Raw genomic sequence first — 20568 nt, forward strand, 5'->3', positions numbered from 1 at the left:
ATGTCCACTCGTTTCGAATAAATTTTCCTTGCCGAAAAAACTGCTTAAAGTTTTGTTTTATTTTTCAACATTTGTTTTCTAATTTGTGTTAAATTTTCTATTTTATTTTATTATTTATACTTAAACCGCATATTTTCATACGTACTATTTTTTTTTATCTTTTTCAGAAAAAATAGCGCACACGAGGAACCGCATGGCAACAAAACACTAGACATTGGAGCTAAAAAAATCATAATTACATAATTATTACAGCAAAGCTCTTTAAATTCTACCGAACTCGCCTAGAGATCAATTTAGCACTATTTTCTACTATATAATATACAGTAATGGCTTTTCAAATAACATTGCCTAACCGACAGGACAAAAATGATACAATTAATAAACACTTCTTCGTTTCCAAGTTTTTCGAAAATTTCAAATTGAACTATGTATATAGAACTAAAATATTATAAAATTAATTAAAATGTATTAGTGTGAATTAATTGAATAAAATCGATATAAAAATGTCATATGTATATGCTTCTAAAAGTTGCTACAATATTATACTATTATTTTATAAAATTTGATTTTTTAATAATAAACCATATTTCATAAAAACTTATACTAAAAAATAATGAAAGAGTTACTCAGTTTTAAAAAATATATAAAAGTAAATAAAAATTATTTATAAAATATAAATCATTGTTCTTTTAATAACCAGAAGGGGCTAGTAACATAGTTTTTCCATAAGTAAGTATGATCTTCGACATATTTTTACAACAAAAACCCGAAATAGTGCTTAAAATTGCCTTCTTTAAAAATTTGTATTAATAAACCATCTTCGCATGATTTTTATAACGAATATTTCACTCTGTGGATCTCTTCCCAAAAGCAGGACCACTTTCTCACACATTTCATGCTGCCTTCCACTGCATTTATACATTTTTGTTAAAGCAAAATCACTTAATTTTTCATTTCATAAGTATCACTTGATCATTTCAAAAAATACTAAATTTAAATGCATCAAGCTTTAAGCTTTCATATGACACCTCAATTATGAAAATCGATACAGTAATAACGAAGTTATAAGCATTTAAAGTTCGAATCCCTACCCCCAGCACACTTTTGGCAGAGAATTTTCAGCGGCGCTTTAGAGCTGCGCTTTTGTCCAAATTAACGCACTCTCATTAGTACCTATCTTTTCATACCATTTTCTACACTATTCTTAGCACTTTTCTGCATAAATTTGCGTTCCATTTTTTCTTTTTAAAATAACATATTTCAACATTTAAGTTTAGCAAACCAAACTGCTTCCAAAATCAGCGTCATGATTTAAGCTTTCATATGACACCTCATTCATAAAAATCGGTCCACTACAAGCGAAGTTATAAGCGATAAACCAGCCGCCTCCAACGTACTCACACGTACGCACACACACATGCGTGCAAGCGAATTTGCCAGCATGCGATATTTGCCTGTTTCTGGCTACCAGCCACCAGGCCAACAGAACCGTGCAGTAGGTAGCGGCCGAATGGTTTTTCGCTTATAACTTCGTTGTTTATGGACCGATCTTAAAGAATGAGGTGTCATATGAAAGCTTAACGCTTGGCGCAACTGATGAGCCTAATTATGTTTTAAAAGTTTTGTTGTATGACCATGATATTTTGAAAAGAAAAAATCCAACGCCGTTTTTTTCAAAAAAATAACGCTTATTGTAAAGTGACGCACGCCAAATTAAAGAGAGACAATTAGTAGATCTTAATGTAATCGATTGCATGTCTAAAAATCGTTATATTTGCGTAAAAAGTGCTTTTAGAACGTTTTCAATACTGATAGAAAATAAACGTCAAAATCAAAGGAAAAACTTGAGTTTTCTAAATTTTTTTTTTTACGCTATGGCTTCGATTACGTTCAAGATCTATCTGTTTCTCTCATTAGAAAATAGCTTTTGGTTACAATAAGCCTTTTTTTAAAAAACCGGCGAATTTTTTTTTTCTTTTCAAAAATATCATATAGTAATTGTACACGTATATTAATTAAACCCAACCCAGCAGCTGCGCCAAGCGTTAAGCTTTCGTTTGACACCTCATTCTTTAAGATCGGTCCATAAACAACAAAGTTATAAGCGAAAAACCATTCGGCCGCTACCTACTGCACGGTTCTGGTGGCCTGGTGGCTGGTAGCCAGAAACAGGCAAATATCGCATGCTGGCAAATTCGCTTGCTGGCATGTGTGTGTGCGTACGTGTGAGTACGTTGGAGGCGGCTGGTTTATCGCTTATAACTTCGCTAATACTAGACCGATTTAAATGAATGAGGTGTCAAATGAAAGCTTAAGTCATGAGGCTGATTTTGGAAGCAGTTTGGTTTGCTAAACTTAAATGTTGAAATATGTTATTTTAAAAAGAAAAAATGGAACGCTAATTTATGCGGAAAAGTGCTAAGAATAGTGTAGAAAATGGTATGAAAAGATAGGTACTAATGAGAGTGCGTTAATTTGGACAAAAGCGCAGCTCTAAAGCGCCGCTGGAAATTCTCTGCCAAAAGTGGGCAGTGGGTGGGGATTCGAACTTTAAATGCTTATAACTTCGTTATTACTGTTCCAATTTGAACATTTGAGGTGTCATATGAAAGGTTACGATTTTGCGCAGCTACTATAATAATAAAAACAGTTGTTTTTTATTTAATAAGTTGTTTTATTAATTTTTTAACTTAATTTTGGTTTATTGCCCTGCTATTTACATACAAATAATTATATTAAACTTTATAATAAATACATATTACACTATATGTCTTAATATTTTTTTTTATAACTACAGAGGTGTGTACGTACATGCGTATATAGCAAAATTGTAATATATTTGTACAACAGTCATTTATATATAGAAATAGAGTTTGAATTTTTTTTTCAAAAGCTTTTTCGTTCACATAAAATTTATATTTCTGTAAATATTTTTTTTGTATTTGTGTTTAATATAAATTATAAACAATTGCTAAAATACTAAGCTAATTTTAAAAATTAAATTTTAGGTGTATATACTTTTTTTTAAGGAAAAAAAATTTAAACAATATTAAAAATAATTACGAAATTTGCATTATCGCAAATTTATTTTTGTGTTAACAATTTTTTTCAAATTTTTAATTTTTGTATACATTTTCGTTTTTTATGCAAAAAATATGCTTAAAAATATCTAAAATATTTTAATTTTTTCATTTCATAAAAATTTGTATTTTTTTACTCAAGCTTATTGATTTTTATATACAAATATGTGTTTTTAAAAAAATTTATGCAAAAAAATTAAAAAAAAATTTCAAAAATAATTTTTTTTTCATTCCTTACAAATTAACATTTCTGTTTACTATTTTTTGCAATTTTATAAATTTTTTATTTTATTATCCTTTATGTGTTCACTTTCGTCCTGTTTCATATAATTAGGGCAAGCTTAGGTTTTTTTACTGCTATTTTTAGGCTTAGTATTTCCGTTAACTGTTCCGGAAGTACCCGAGACTTTCGCGGAACTTAAATTACCACGGTTGGACGGAAAAGCTCATTCGTCGTCATGAAACGAAACATACAGTGCTGGACAAAATAAGAGCATTATGATGGTGAAAACAGCTCTAGGACAGCTTACTTCTAGTTCTCTTTAATTAATTCAGTAGTACAACAACTCTTCAGCAGCTGAAAAATAAAAAAAAATAAAATAAACAATTATTTTTAATGAATTATTAATAAATTTTTTAAGTGTTTTGGATTTGTAAAAGTAAAAAATTAAAGTTCTTATTTTGTTAAGATAGATAAATAATAAATGGAAGTAAATATTTATTTATGATTTAATATTAATAGCATGATATTTATTTCAAAACGGTCGCTCAACTTCTTTACTTAGGTGGCAGTAGCGCAACTGTGGGCTAAAACTGACTAATAAGTTTAGAGTATTCTCTCAAAGCGTTCAAGCTAAAATATCCCGCAAGCTAACGAGGGTTTCAATAAGAACGGTACAATATTTTTTTTAAATAAAACAAAAACGATTTGGGATATTAGTGAATTTCTTTATTCCTGCATGAAAGTGAATTTGATGACATTATGTATGGAGTTCGATTTCTCTTGCATGGCCACCATAAGCGCGCTTGTAGAAGTCCCTACGCTAAGCCCAATTTTCGAGGGTTTTCAAGCATAAATCGGCCGATACTCCTGCGATTTCACGTTCGATGTCCGTACGAAGTTCATCAATCGTAGCTGGCTTGTTGGCAGAGACCATAGACTTGACGTAGCCACACAGGAAATAGTCTAACGGCGTCAAATTGTACGACCGAGGCGGCCAATTGACTGGGCCATTTCGTGAGATAACACGTTCACTAAACTTGGTTTTCAAAAAATCGATTGTGACATTCGCTGTGTGGCTTGTGGCGCCATCCTGCTGAAACCACATATTGTCCAACCACATCATCCAATTCAAGCCAAAAATATTCGGTTATCATTGAGCGGTAGCGATTCCCATTTACAGTAACGTGCTGGTCTTGACCGTCCCGGAAGAAGAACGACCCAATGACGCCGCCGGCCAATGAAACGCACCAAACCGTTATTTTTCGGGATACAATGGTGACTCATGGAGTACGTGTGGATTGCTGCCTGGCCAACCAATAATGCATATTTTGCTTATTGATGAAGCCATTCAGGCAGAAATTAACCTCATCGCTCATTTTCAAGATGATGCTCTGAACAATTCACGAACATACGACGATCCAGTGATCAAACGGATTCAGTTCTTACGTCAATTTGATATTGTACGGATGTAGGCCAAGATATTTTCGCAAAATTCAGCACAACAACGCCACACAGATGCCCAACGCTTGAGAATGACGTGTGAGAGACTGATTTGGGTCTTCCTCAATTGATGCACTAACGGCAGCAATATTCTCGACACAACGTGCTCTTCTTCGTCTCACTGGCACGGGTCATTTTGTATTGTGCCTGTAGATTAAAATTTGTCCACTAGAGGCTCAATTGTTGATCTGAGCAGACGATTATGACGACCATAAATTGGATGTAGCGCTCTTAAAGTTCCTAATTTCGGTAGTAAATTTTAATAATTTCGATTCGTTGTTGGATCCCATATATCTCCATTATGAAATGGCAAACTTACTGAAGAGAAATATCAGAAGAGCGGGAAAAAACATGGCGTCGTTTGTTGTCCCCATCAGTCTACTTTTGTAGCGTCCCTATTGAAACCCCCGTTACTACTTATAATGACTTCCCTTTCTAACTAGTTTTGTGCCGAATGTGTCGGTCAGCGAGTATTATTTATATACAAAATTGCTTTAAATATGTTCTCAAGTATACCAAGCAATGTCAATATTAGTTTAGTCAATAAAATGTTCGGTTACACCCGAACTTAGGCCTTCCATACTTGTTTATACATGCAATGTACAGCGTCTAGCTATGGGGAGGACTTGGATTTTGACAGCTTCTGGCCCTCAAATTTGCTTACGGATTTGCGTCAAATTTTGTCAGTGTGTTCAGTAGTTCAGTAAGGTTTGACATTTCATCTCGTCACATTTCATTTCGGTACAACGCTCAAAAATTGTCTACGATTATTATGCAAACTCACGTACTGCGCGATAACGCGGAAATCCGAAAAATTAACTACTCAAATGAGCCCCATTTCTGACTTAATGGCTTCGACAACAAACAAACTAGTCGTTATTGGATTTGGTGTGGTTCAGGAAACGCAGTTGCACCTCCAAAAATTTAACATTTGTTGCAGATTGTGGTATGGCGGCAACACCGGGTCTTATTGCTTTCGAAATTAATATCATTACGATCAATAGCGAGCGTTAGAACACAATGTTTATAGACTTTTTTCCCGGAATTTGATGAAGTCGACGCGCACGAGCTCCATTTCAAACGAGATGATGCTCTGACTCATGCAGTTGTTGTTGCGTGCAAATTTTGGCGACTCGTTAATTTCGAGACATGACCAAGTCAAATGGTCACCAGGATCAGGCGATTTAAGGCCTCTAGATCATTTTCTCTGCGGTTATGTTAAATCAAAGGTTTACGCCAATCAACCAACAACGCTCGCGGAGCTCGAAGACAACATTCAGCGCCTTATAGCCGAAATTCGATTTGAGTGGTCCTTTTTGGTAGACCCTTTTATTCAGAGAAAAATTTTGAAAAAAGATCTTTAAACGAATATTTTAACAAAATTTTGAGGGAAAAATTTATAACAAAAATATGAAAAAAGCAATTGTGAATTTTTTTTTAATAATTTAAAAATATAATTAAAAAAGAATTGTTAAAAAATATTAAATTTAAATCTGAAACAAAAATCTTTAAAAAAATATCAACATTTTCTTAGTAAATAATAAAAAAATAACAATTAAAAAAATTAAAAAATAATTTAAAAATTAAGAAAAAAATTTAAAAAAAATAATTGTTTTAAAGAAAAAAAATTAAATTGAAATAAATTTTTAAAAAATTAAAAAAAATATATATTTAAAAAAACAATAAAAAAATGTTTGATAATTTTAAAAATTTGCATTTTTGCGTTTATTATAATTTAAAAATTTTTAAAACATGTTTTTTTGTTTAAAGAATTTTTTTAAAATCATGTTTTATATACATATTTATTTTTTTAATAATTTTTTAAATTTTTATGAGAAAGAAAGAAATTTTTATGGAAAATATTATTTTCTAAAAAATTATAAAAAACCATAAAAAAATGTTTTAAATAAATTAATAAAACAAAAAAAATAATTTAAAAAAAATGAATAAAAAAAATAATAAATTTAAATCTGAAACAAAAATCTTAAAAAAAATCTCAACATTTTCTTAGTAAATAATAAAAACATAACAATTAAAAAATAATTTAAAAATTGAGAAAAAATTGAGAAAAAATTCTTTAAAAAATTTTTGTTTTAAAGAAAAAAAATTTAAATTAAAAAAAATATTTTTAAAAAATTAAAAACATTAAAAAAAATTTATTATAATTTAAAAATTTTTAAAACATATTTTTTTGTTTAAAGAATTTTTTCTAAATTTTTTCAAAATCTTGTTTTATATATTTACATATTTTTTAATTTTTTTAATAATTTTTTAAATTTTATATGAGAAACGGAAAGCAATTATTTTCTAACAAATAATAAAAAAAACCATAAAAAATATTTTAAATTAATTAATAAAACAAAAAAATAATTTAAAAAAATTAATAAAAAACAATTTGTAATTAAAAAATAATAATTTATAATTAAAAAAAATTTAATCTTTAAAAAGTTTTAATAATTGCTTAGTTTTGCCTTCATTGCCAATTTGTATTTGTGTTTACAAATTCATTTGCTTGTATTGCGTTTTTATAATGGCGGCATAGCACGAATTTTTGTTTTTGCAAATTCGCCACCATAGCCGGTGGGAAGAAGATAGCCAATGTGCGCCCAGCTATGCAAAAGCAAAGCGGCAACTATTTCGAACAACAACAACAAACACAAGGAAAAATGGACAAAGCGAATTAGTCATAGAAAATTTGACTGGAGCGGATAACCACACACACATACATACAAACAAAAGTTGACATGAATGAATGGCCGAAATGAGAATGCCGACTGAGAGCTTAACTTGTGCGGAAAGAGCACACCAATGCAAATCAACACTTAGCGAACTTGCACAAACACAAGCGCAAGTAAATGACTGCGCTTGTGGGCGGCAGAAAGCGCACTAACACACACGCGCAAAGTGCACACACTTAGAAGTGTGGGTGAGCACGACAATCCGAGAGCAGATGAGAGCGTGTGCCTCCTAGAGCACGCACACAACGAAATATTTGAGAGGTCGAAAGCTTGCACAGCAAAGTGTGGGTGAGTGATCTGAAAGTGTAAACAAAGAAAAAACGGGAGAGAGAGAGAGATCGTGAGTGTGTAGCTGTGTGTGCGTGTAAAAATGAGCGCAAAAGCACAACAAAACACATCACATGAACACTTTTTATTACCGAAAGCTCTGCGCTCACCATTTTGTTGATTGCCTTGTATGTATGACTTGAGCTTTCTTGGCGATCACGCTGAAAAAAAGCTGCAAAATGGCGGTGGAGCGACAAGGCGTGCACAAGTGTTGGCTGGTGCCAAGAGAGCAATCGTATATATGTGCTGTAAAGAAAGCTTTTAGAGAGTACACTGCACAGTATGTGGCAGCTTTTGCACAAATCGCCGAGTGGGACAGTTGATGAGGCGATGCGCTGCGCTGCTGCTGAAATGGCTGGCAAACAAAGGCGGTTGGGTGAGCTTTTAAAGCTACATACAGATATATAGACATATGTAAATGTATGTATGTATGTAGGTATTATTGTATTTTGCTTTTTGTATTTATTAGTGTGTTGGTGAACTCACAGCGCTAAGGCATTAAAATTATGCGTTTAATGGCCTAAGCGCTGGCAAGCTTTTAAAATATGGTCGATGCGATTTTGAACTTCATAAAAGTGTTAATGATCTCTCGAGGCGAGGAAAGCAAATGATTTATACATAATTGCAGCTATGTAGAATGAATGTGAATATGAAGAAAGCGTAGCCTGAGAAAATTTGAAGTAAGTTACTAAAGGAGCTTTGCACGTAGCCAAAATGTAGAGCTTGTAACATATGAAGCTACTAATGAACACACAATTCATGAGTTTGTAGACTGAAGTCTTAAAAAAATCGTATATATCAAGAGCGCTTGAAGAGCACAAAAAAATTCCAGAGATTATGGCGCCTCAGTTGGGGAAATCTTTTTACGAGCAAGCGTATTAGAAAAGAAACAATAAAAAGTGTCTTGGCAGATAGCTTGTGTGGGGAAAGCCATGCAAAAAATTTGGTTGCTAACAGAAAATGTTGTGGAATTTTATGGAACACTAGATTGTAGAGTGAGCGATAGATGACGCATACTCAATTAGAAATTAGCAAACTAGAACAGAGAACGTTTTTTGCTAGAGTAAGCTCTTCTATGCGCAGAGGAATTTCGAACAAAGAGTCTAAGAATGAAATGCTACACAAAGAAATGAACTGACTGACTTAAAGGTTTGGAAAACGACTAATTAAACTTGAAGAGAAAATGATAAACATGAGAAAAGAGAAATGAGCAACAAGTAAGAGCGCCACCCAAAGGGTGTGGGAGTTGTATAATGGAAAGTGGAATGTATGAGAGCTTTGTGGCGTGCTGAAATTGGAACAGTTGGGGTACGAAAGCTGGGGAAATATGTTGGGGCGAGTGCAGTAATTTAGTAGGAGGAACAACAGAGCTGAAAGCTACGAGTAGTAAGCGCTATAGAATAAAAGCGAAATATAAGAGATTGGCTTACTAAGAAGAGCGCTAACAAAAAGCTAAGTAAGAGCAGCGTCAAATCAGAAGAGTGTTAAATTGCAGGAGCGCTAACTCGGAGGAGCATTAAATCGGAGCAGCGCCAAATCAGCGGAGCGCTACTAAGAGCAGCGGACTAAAAGCTGCGCGTGACTCTACGCTGCTGCTACATTATGAGCAGAGCGCGCCGCTGAATGTGGGCGAGTAAAGTACGGCAAATTTTTAATTTTATAGCTAATGGCGCATGAGAGAGTTTGCAGAATTTTGCTGCGCCGCCAAAGCAAGTGTCGCGCTCTTGCGACGCCTACTCACTAGTCAGTGAATTTAAGCGAAAATTCTATAGAGCAAACGCTCTTGCTCAGCACCTTTGAGCGCCGTATGGCAGCGCTCACTCTAATGCTGCTGACTAAGCTTTAATTTTGCAAATGCAAAAGCAAAAAAAAAAGCACGAGAAAAAATTAGAATAAAACACATATAATAAAATGCTTATAAAAAATCTTTTGCATGAAATATATATACTATATAAATAAATATATGTACATATGTATGTATATGCAAGCATAGGCGAGATCGCGTAAGCGTTTTTGCCAACGCGTACAGAGCGACACAACACGCTTGGCAACAAAAAATGGTAAAAGAAATAGCGCAAATAAAAGAACAAAGAAAAAGAAAATAAAAATTTATATATACAAACTGAAATTAGCAAAAAAAGAAGAAAAATATACGCTGCGTTTAGTAAAAAGCATAGCAATATGGGTTTGTGCGTACGCGTGTGTTCAACTCAAGTGTACCTATGAGCACACATGGTAATTTTTGCAAATAATATTTATGCATGTAGATACATATGTATGTATGCATGTAGCAAAATTTATTTCGCAGCGCGCTATGTGCACACGTTTGAAGGTTGTTTTATTAAGTAGAGCTGGCGAAAAAGCACATGGCGTCTCACATTTTGTGCAAAAAAAATTAAAAATTTTAAAAAATTCAAATTATAAATAAAAAAAAATTACGAGGAAAGAAAAATTTAATTAAAAAAATTTAATATTTAAATTTTTATTTAATATCAAAATTGTAAAAGTAAATTAAATTTTGAAAACTAAATTATTTTATCATAAAGTTAGAAAATTTTAAAACTCAAAATATAAAAAATTTAGAAAATAATTATTTTATAAAAGTTTTAAAATTTCAAAAAAAATATATAAAAAAATTTTTAGGTTTAAAAATTTAAAAATTTTTGTTTCTATAAATTTTAAAATTGAAAAAAAAATGAAGAAAATTTTAAAAACTAATATTTTTTATAATAATGTTAGAGAGAAAAAAAATAAAATTTTGGAATAATTGATTTTTTTAAAGAGGTTTTAAGGTTAAAATTTCAAAATTTTACATAAATTCGAAAATTTTAAAACTCAATTTCAAAAAATAATATTTCAGAAAATAAATTTTTTATAAAAGTTTTAAAAATTATATAATTAAAATACAATTCAAAAAATATAAATTTTTATAGAAGTTTTAAAAACTTAAAAATAAAAATTTTAGAATTTTTTAAAATTAATAATTTAAGATCTTTTATAAAAATTTTAAAATCTTTAATACTATTTTTTCAAAAAAATATTTAAGTCTCTAATATTCAATTTTTTATAAAAATTTTAATGTTTAAAAATTGTGAAATTAATATTTTTCATAAATAAATTTTTTAAATATAATATTTTTTATACAAATTTTCAATTTCAAAAACTAAATTTTTTTATAATAATGTTGGAGAATTTTAAAACTCAAAAAATAAAAATTCAGAAAATAAACTTTTTTATAAAAAATTTAGGAACCCAAAAAATATAAATTTTAATAGAAGTTTTAAAAACTTAAAAATAAAATTTTTGAATTTTTATAAATTTAAGATCTTTTAATCAAAAGTTTTATTACTAATTTTTTTCATAAAAATTTTTAAGACTCTAATATTAAATTTTTTATAAAAATTTTAATGTTTAAAAATTGTGAAAATAATTGTTTTCATAAATAAATTTTTTATATACATATAACATTTTTTATACAAGTTTTCAATTTCAAATACTAATTTTTTAAAGATAATGTTAGAAATTTTTAAAACTCAAAAAATAAAAATTCAGTAAATAAATTTTTTATAAAAGTTTTCAAGGTTTAAAAATTCAAAAATTAATTAAAAAAAAAAAGTTTCAAAATTGTAAAATTTCAAAAACTATATTTTTAATAATAAAGTTAGAAAATTTTAAAAATTCAAAAAATAGAAAAATTCTTGTGAATAAATAAATAATATTAAGCTATCAAAAAAATTGACGAATCAAATTTCAAAAACTATATATTTAATAATAAAGTTAGAAAATTTTAAAAACTCAAAAAATAAAAAAAATTCCTGTCAATAAATAAATAATATTAAAAAACTAAATTTTTTATGATAATGTTAGAAAATTTTAAAACTAAAAAAATTTAAATTCAGAATAAAAGTCTAAACATATTAAAATAATTTTTTCTTATACTAATTTTAAAATTCTTAAATTTTTAAAAATAATTTTTTTTTATAAAAATTTTGAAAGTTCCAAATGAAATTTTTTCTAAAATTTTTAGAAGTTCGACTACTAAATTTTGTATTAAAATTTTTTTAGTAATTTCATATTTTTGTAATTTTAACATAAGTTTTGAAAATTAAAAAAGCAAATATTTTATTAAAATTTCTGTCAATAAAAAAATTATATTCAATTGTAAACGATCAAAAAAAAAAAAGATCAACAGCAAAGCGGCTAAGCAGCGTTGTAATCCGCAAACTTTTCTTCATTCATAATTTCGCATTCGGAAATGCCTTTAGCGCCTGTAAATGCGCGCTGTGCCACGCTGCCTTGCATGCACACACATACACACGCATATATGCATTTACTAATTTTTTATTAGCTTCACCGCCTTTGTTCAGCTGCCGCCATTCTTTTTCTTCGCTACTTCTTTATGCTACTTCCAAATTCGTTAATTTTCGCCAAACGCTTTTTTTCCTAAATCTCCTCGGCGTATATGTATGTGCGATACTTTGCTCGCGCCTCAAGTGCCTGCTTACATATGTACATATTTATATATATTTTAAAAAATAGATATGTACAAACACACATGGCTATACATATGTACATATAGCCACGTTTATGTGTTTGTGTGCGCTGCGCGTGTTGCTTGCTTGCCGCTGCCGCTGCGACCGCTGGCGAGCCGCTGCCGATCGGCGGCCGTCACCGTTCTTCACTCGCCGCTGCCAACTTCATCCGCCGCCTAAACAGCAAAACTTTGCGTACATTTTTTGTTGTTGTTGTTTTTATTTTTTATTTTTGCTGCTTAGATATGATTTTTTTGCAGTTTTTGTCAAGCAACAACAGTATGTACATATTTATGTATGAGTACGTGCGCTGGCAGATTTTTTTTACGCTGCCGTGTTCCGTTTTCGCCAATATTGTTTCTAATTTTTCGACTTTACTGCTATGCGCTAATTGCTGCCTTTTGTGGTGTATGGATGGACGAGTGTATTTTTTGCTTCAATTTAATTTTCGGATGTCGGGGGAAGGGAATTTGTGTGCGCTTGCGGAAAAGCGCTGAGAAATTATCTAATTACAAATTTCAAAAAAAATCTATTAAAAGATTAAAAAAAAAATACGAAAAATTTTATTTTTTTTTTTTAGTTATTTTTTTTGTAAAAAAAAATTAATTTAAAATAAATAATTTAAAATAAATTTAATTTTTTTATATATAAAAATAATTACAAAAATTTATATTAAAAAAATATTTAATTTAAATTAAAAATATAATAATTTTTTATTGCTAAAACGTCACTAGAACACTTTCGATTTTTTTAAATTTATTTTGAAACGCCACAAAAAGAATTTAAAAATTAATAATTCCGGCTTTTAATTAAAAAATATTTTTCAAATCAAAATGTAATGAAAATTGTTTTTGTAATTCGTTCATCATAGTTTCTTGGCCATATTTTTTGAGCATCCAGTGAAAATCGGAAGTCAAAAAGCAAAGCGTGTCCCTTTGAGTGAGCTTATCGGCTTTACATTTTCCGACAATTGACACAGCAGTGAAGTCATGCAATCCTTGACTAGCTTTGAGCTTACAACCAGCGAGCTCAATGCCTATATAGCAGCTCTGCAAAGTACAAATCGTATTGTAAGGTACAACAGACTTCAGTGTGTAGAAAGCTTTTTTTCTAAAGGCTGCAACAAACAGATCTTCTCCCCTTCACAGTTACATTTTATAGCTTAACAGAGTGGTCCAATATCGGCGGTTCTAACAAATAAGTAGTAGCATCATGTGCGGAGAAAAGGATAATATTCGACCGTACGTCGAGACCACGTCCAGCACGCAGTGAAGAAAATATAGCAGCCGTAGAGAGAGTATACACAAAGACCGTGTAGAGTCAACTTGGACTGACGTATAGAACAACTTGCGACATTTTACGTCGAGATCTTAAATTGAAAGCATACAAAATACAGCTTGCGCAAGAACTAAAGTCGCTCGACTTTCCCAAGCGGCATCGCTTCGCTCAATGCGTTCTTGAAAAGTTCCTAGAAGATCTGACGTTTTCTAGCCAAATTTTGTTCAGCGGTGAGAACTATAACTGGCTCAATGGGCATCTAAACAAGCAAAATTGCCGTGGTTTCGACGAAGAGCAAACTGAAGAGATTCCAGAGCTGCCATTTCATCCTAAAAAGAAAACAACGTTTTGGTGTGGTTTGTGGGGCGGTGGAATCATCGGCCTATATTTCTTCAAAAATCATGCCGATGAGAACGTAACCGAGCAGATAATTTCACGTTTTGGGCCAGTCGATCGTGTGATATCACATTTTTTGGACTTTTTTCTGTGAAAATATATAAAGTCTAAAGTCTATGCGGACAATCCCGCTTCGATTCAGGGCCGGGAGCTCAAAATCACGCGTGTTATTTGCCAGTTACCAGTCGAAATGCTCGAACGAGTCATCGAAAATTGGACTCAACGGATGAACCATCTAAGACGTACCCGCGGCCAACATTTGAAACAGATAGCACGCAAAAAATGAATGCCAAAGAAAGTTCTTTCGAATGATAACAAACATTTCATTAAATTCGAATGAAAAAAAGTAAACTAAATATATATGTATAAAACTTAAATATATTTAAAAATGTTAAAAAAATACAAATAAAAATGTTAAAAAATTATTTAAAAAAAAAACGAAAAATATTTTTTAACCCTAACCCTTTCTAAATGTGTATCAAAAAGAATTATGTAATAAAATAAGCACATATGGAGTCATGTGCATATGCGCTTTCGACTCTACTTCCTACGCTTTATCATATTTTCAACATTCTTCGAATTCCACTGCAATCTACTGTAACATACACACATACACACACACGAATTGAGCGCATAAAACTCCATTCGCTTTTCAAATTTGTGATATCTCTTCGCGCTCGTAAAGTAATTTTCCATTTCTATAATTTTAATCGTATTCTATTTTCCTTTTTATCGCCTTCATATCGCCACTCATCGTTCTGTTTGCCTTTGATGACACATAGGAAATTGTTGGAGCCCTTCTAATCTTCTGGCGGCAACTCTCTCGCGCGCAGTTCTCACACTTTATCACTTAAAATTTGTTCGCAGCACTCTTACGAAATTTACAAACACTTTTCCTTCTCTTTTTCCTTATCTGTTTTTTGTTTTTTTATTTTTTATTGTTGTTTTTTCGTTGTTAATTTTTACTTGTAAGCGCTTATCTTGAGAGTCATGTAATTCTCGTCCCCTTATGCCATTCATATTCTCGCAGTTCATTGAATAATTTGACTTTCTCGTCTGTCAGTTTGTGCATTCGTGTGTGTATTTGTTTACAAGTACATTCCATTACAATGACGTAAGGCTCAACTTTGGGCAGTACATTCATTCATCACTTAATATTTTGTGTTAAAATAATTTTTTTGGAGTGATCAAGTTGATCATGCTGATCATATTGGATCTAGATTGTGATCACTTGGCGGACTGGTCTACGACATAAAATGAGTGACAGTTCCTTGATATTTTAATCCATTACGAAGTAGGCGAAGCTCATAAATTCAAGGTTTCCAAGTATACCAATATATGGGATAGACGAACTTGACTTTCTCCTCTACTAAACTAAGCTCTCGTTAGAAAGCACACTGAGCTTTTATGACATCAGTAGCTTAAAATTTCTACTTCATCAAATGCTCTGAATCGGCCACCAATAACTAACATAAGGAAACCGTTTGATCAGCGTCCTTTATATACCAAAAGCTTATACTCAGTTAGTGCTCATTACTTTCGATAATTCCTCCAAACGGTTTCACAAAAAATACCAAAAACTCCACACTGATCCTTAAGCAATGTTCTAAGCTAGCGGAGCGTTGACATTTGATCGCTCTGTGATCTGATTTCATCGTTAATAAAACGAAAATGAAATCTTATGGTCAATATTAGTTACCAACCAACAACTGCAGCTTTCTCACCGCAGTGAACTGCTCTTTTTGAATCATGAAAATACTCAAAAATCATAGAAGAAAGAAAAGCAAAGTTACTTGATCATCAAAACTCCGAATCTTAATAATTTTTCAAAACCAAAAGTTCCAATGAAATTATCGACAAAAGGAAGGAAGAAAGTTCTACCTAGTAATCTTCACTACACGAAAAGGCTGAGCTTATGAATTTTAAAGCTCTTAAAAAGGAGTATGAAATTTCAATAACACTAGACATTTATTTACTCTAGCTCCAAGATCAAGCAAACGAGATCAGATCGACATAAACGAAAGTGAATTGGTCTGCTTCCGTTCAAGTAGAAATACCACAGCGCTTTGTTCTTTAATCATAGCATTTCAGACTTCAGCCGGTTGAGACTGGATAACTCCAACGGCTTCCAATGTTTCATATTAAAAGGAACCGGGAAGTTAGCGTGGAAAAATCTAACATTTTTCAGAAAGTCCACGGAGTTCTTAAAAGGTACTCAGTTAAGTTTTACTTGGAAGCACAATGGATCTAATATCTTAAGTGGTGTTGCTTAAGGTCTGACGTTCTTGAGACATCCTTTTTTAAACAACCAACAAACAATTAAAGAGATCATTATGGAAAGAATCTGAGTATGAAGACCGATTCCTCTCACATAGAGGTAGTAGAAAGACCGTTTTACATTTTAAAGTGAACCGCAGTTTAATGAGAGCTGGAGAAGTTTGGTAGATACATAGATAGAGTGAACTGCGGATCAATTGGAGCTCGAGAAATGTGGTTCATACTTCTCACCATTTCGTCTTTCAAATATAAGAAACAACTAATAAAAATTTAAACAACCGTCTTTAAAATGGACTTGACTACGGAACAACGCAACTGAAGAGTTCACATCAAACTTTCTGAGCCATAAGTGAAAAGGCTCACATCGAACTAACACACAGAAAATTGAAGAAATAATCTGTACATCCCATAGATTAAAGTCTCACAGAGTTCACAGGCTGAATGAAATAAAATATTTTAACCCTTCTGAGGATACAAAAAGATGCTATCCTTTCGAAAAAACCAGAAAATACAATGGAACCATATTTTAAGAATTTCCGTTAAAATGCTAATCACATTTTAGACAGCTTATTAAAAAGAAGACAATAGTGTCAATGCTGTTCACAGCTTCCAGCGATATAGCAGAAACCCCTACACAAAAATGCGGTCGAACTAGTTGCATGTCCTTCAAAAGCATACTGGACGCGGAAAATCACATGACCTTCAAAAATTTCACTGGACGTTGTCATTCACATGGTTCTCAGGAAAGCCGTTAGTTAGCAAGCCCGTCCGCCTAAGCAGCCTTTAACAATAGAACGAACTTGTCCAAGCTTCTCTAAAATAAAATTCCGAAAATTGCGGACAATAGGATGCCCCACACGATTTTATATCATCCGAAACAAAACAAAAGCCGAAAAGCTGTCAAACAAAGACTTCAGCTATGAATCAAACAATGAAAAAGGGGTGCAGGCTATTTTTCTGGCTGCCGCTCCATTTCACAGCCACGTCAACGAAGGCCATCGGTCACTCGTCATTGCACATAGTTCATAGGGGAGAACTAGTTTCGACCACAATTGTAATATTATGTTAACGTGATACAGGCTAAGATGTTTGCCGAACAAGTAAGACAGCATAACGGTATTAGCATAGTTGCTTTTCGACAAAGGATAATAGATACCATTGCGTCTATGCCGAGTCGGCGATGCGGACTGTCCACTAAGAGACAAAGTAGAGTGACCGCGCTGGTAGTAGAAGCGATACTTGCGAAACTGGTCGGTTTGCGAAGGCTGGGAAGTATAAAATATCCACTAATTCTCAGCTTTTGTTAGATTGTGACAAGTTCGCTGGACATTTGAGACTTGCAATTAAAATTGTATGCTTAGAAAACTGGTCTAGATTAGGTTGCTTGCGGATATCACTGATTCAAGGAGGCTGTACGGTCAGCTGCCGGACAGTTATAGCAGATCTTCACCTACAGCTGCGCGTGCAGCTGCCAATTTGGGAGATTTATTTGGCAGTTTTAGATAAGGTCGCTTTTCTAGTTTCTACTGAAGCTGTTTTCTGCCCAAAAGGAAGCGGATTCGATTGTAATTAACTTAGAATTTTCCATTTTAATGCAAATTCACGAAGACAGCTGTGGAAACACGAAAGACAAGGTATGGTAAATAGAAGTATCCAAAGAGTTCTGGCCATACAAAGGTAATGAGAACTTTGGATATTCCAATGTATTGTTATGAATATTATGGAGGATTTGCAAAAAGGTAATATTGGCTACCGAAGTAGTCTGAAAATTTCACACCACGAGGGTACAGAGAAAGAAAAATCGTCTGAGAATCACAGATATCCGCAATCAATAGCAAATGTTTAACTGATCTGCGTTGAGTTGTCCCAACTAATATGGCCTGATTGTTGGTGAGACCTAGCCAAACTACATCGCAGGCTGGCGTTACTACAGCTTGATCACTGATAGCAGTGGAGCCTTTTTTAAAAGAAGAGAAATTCACTTTTTAGGGATCTTTAATGGGGAAAAGGAAATTATATACGGACTCGACTGCCTATGATATCACGAATGCAGAGGTTTTTCAAATTTGGAGCACAATTCATAATAGTATGAAGAGAGTAAGACATTGTTCGAAAAAAATATATGAATATAACCTATAACCTAACGACTTAAATTCTTGGAATATCACTCCGAATAGTGGGATATATTAAAAAAATTGTATATTTAAATGAATTTATATGAACTTACCTCAACAAGTCTGATACAGACCACCTCACAAAGTTTTGGCATCGAAAAAGTTGTCTGCTAACAGTAATTATCGGCACTCTCGAAGAATATGGACTTGCTAATCGTTATGATGATTTTTCTTTAAGTACATTGAAGAATTGAAGACTAGTTGTTATGCGGAATTTTTGCTCCAAAATAACGGTGTGCTCTTTATGCTGCAAATATTGAGTAATGAAGTCGCAACCGAAACAATTTAACGGTAGAACTACCAACACTTACCTAACCTAACTGGACAACAAAAAGCTCAATGACGGTATCGGCTCAAACGATTTCTAGTAATATCATGAGCTTAAAGCTCCATACTCCAAATGTAGTGCAGTGATCATACAACAACAAGCGGCTAGACCATGGCATACTATAAAAAGCGTGAGTCTGTAATTAAAAAATACAAATTTATAATTATTAGGCAGTCGTCGTTTGAAAAAGAAAAATAAAGATATTAGATTCTGAAAAATATTAAGTAAAAAAAGAAATTATTTTAAACTGTAAAAAAATTAATATTAATTTACTTTTTTAGATAATTATTTTTGACATTTAAAACAAGTTTTTTAATTAAAATTCTTCTTTTGCTTCTTATATTTTTTGTTCGGTATTTGTTTTTTACATTTATATTTCTATTTATATTAATTTTTTTAGAATTAATTTTCTATTTTTTAAGCACATATTTTCAATTTTATTCTTTAATTTTGTCATATTTTTTAATTATATTTATTTTTATTTATTTTTTTTTGAATTGATTTTTTTATAATGTAATTTTTTTATTTATTGTTTTAGTTTTATATTTTTTGTGGATTTCTTTCTAAATTATTTTTTATCTATTTTAGTAAATTTAAAATTATTAATAATTTTGAGTTTTTAATAAAACTACGAATTTTGGTTCTTTAAAATATTCATAATATTAATTAAAGTTTTTTTTAATAATTTCTGTTGTTAAAAACAAGCTTTTCAATTAAATTTTTATTTTCTGTTTAAGTTTAGTTCTTTTTTAATTACTTCTTATTTTGTTTATTTTACCTTTTTCGGGATTATCTTTTAGGTATTTTAGTTAATTTAGTTTTGATATTGAAAAAAAATAATTAAAATTGTTTTTTTATTTTTTTTTCATATTTTATTCCTTATTTTTTATATTTTCTATTTACATATGTATATTTATTTTCTTTTTGTTTTGTTTTTTTTTATTTTATAGCAATTTTGCTAAATTTAATTTTGATATTGAAAACATTTTTTTATTTTTCTTTAATTTTTTGTATTTATATTTATTTCCGTTTTTATATCTAATTTTTGTTTTTTATTTTTTAATTTTATATTTTTTGTTTATTATTTGTTGGCTATTTTGTTAAATTTAATGTTATTAATAATTTTAATTTTTTGTAAAACTAAGAATTTTGTTTGTGGAACATAATTAAAAATTGGAAAATTTAAATTCTTTTAAAAAATATTTTTAATATTATTTAACGTTCTTATAAAATTGTTTTTTTTTATTATAAACAAGTTTTTTTTAATTTTTCTTAACTCTCATCAATTTTTTCAGGTAAAAAAAGTTTTATATTATTTTTATATTTCTTTTTTTGGATTTTAACATTCATTTCTTATCTATTATCTTATCTATTTTGGTAAATTAAATTTTTTTAATAATTTAAATTTTTAATAAAATTATTAGATTTGCTTCTGGAAATTAATTGGTTCTTTCAAACGAACTATAAAATATTTTTAATAATATTAATTAATTATTTTTTAATTATTTTTGTTGTTAGAAACAAGCTTTCTAATTTGTTTCTTAATTTGTCTAAAAATGAAGTGTTTTAAATATTTTTTTGATGTTAACAACAATTTCATAATGATGTTTTAAAATATTTTTTATATTAATTAACTTTTTTTAAATTATTTTTGTTATTAAAAAAAGTTTTTTTAATTTTTCATGATTCTTCTAGAAGCTTTTGAGATTTAAAAA

General features: G+C 30.8%; 2 long non-coding RNA genes across 3 annotated transcripts in view; one reads left to right on the top strand and one right to left on the bottom strand.

Annotated features, from left to right (window-relative positions):
• LOC126760423 (uncharacterized) overlaps window positions 1-222 on the top strand; it is a 132932-nt gene extending 132710 nt beyond the window's left edge. Inside the window, exon 4 of the long non-coding RNA XR_007667198.1 lies at window positions 168-222. This is a non-coding gene — a long non-coding RNA (uncharacterized LOC126760423). The remainder of the gene's footprint in view (window positions 1-167) is intronic.
• A 2932-nt stretch (window positions 223-3154) lies between these two features.
• The window catches only part of LOC126759810 (uncharacterized), a 136429-nt gene continuing 119015 nt past the window's right edge, over window positions 3155-20568 (bottom strand). Inside the window, exons 5-7 of one of the 2 annotated variants that reach the window (XR_007667082.1) lie at window positions 18837-18989; window positions 18579-18772; window positions 3155-3657 (exon numbers count right to left, since the gene is read on the bottom strand). This is a non-coding gene — a long non-coding RNA (uncharacterized LOC126759810). The remainder of the gene's footprint in view (window positions 3658-18578; window positions 18773-18836; window positions 18990-20568) is intronic. The other variant, XR_007667083.1, reaches the window with a different exon arrangement.

Source organism: Bactrocera neohumeralis, chromosome 5 (genome assembly GCF_024586455.1).
Source record: "Bactrocera neohumeralis isolate Rockhampton chromosome 5, APGP_CSIRO_Bneo_wtdbg2-racon-allhic-juicebox.fasta_v2, whole genome shotgun sequence".
NCBI classification, from domain to species: domain Eukaryota; kingdom Metazoa; phylum Arthropoda; class Insecta; order Diptera; family Tephritidae; genus Bactrocera; species Bactrocera neohumeralis.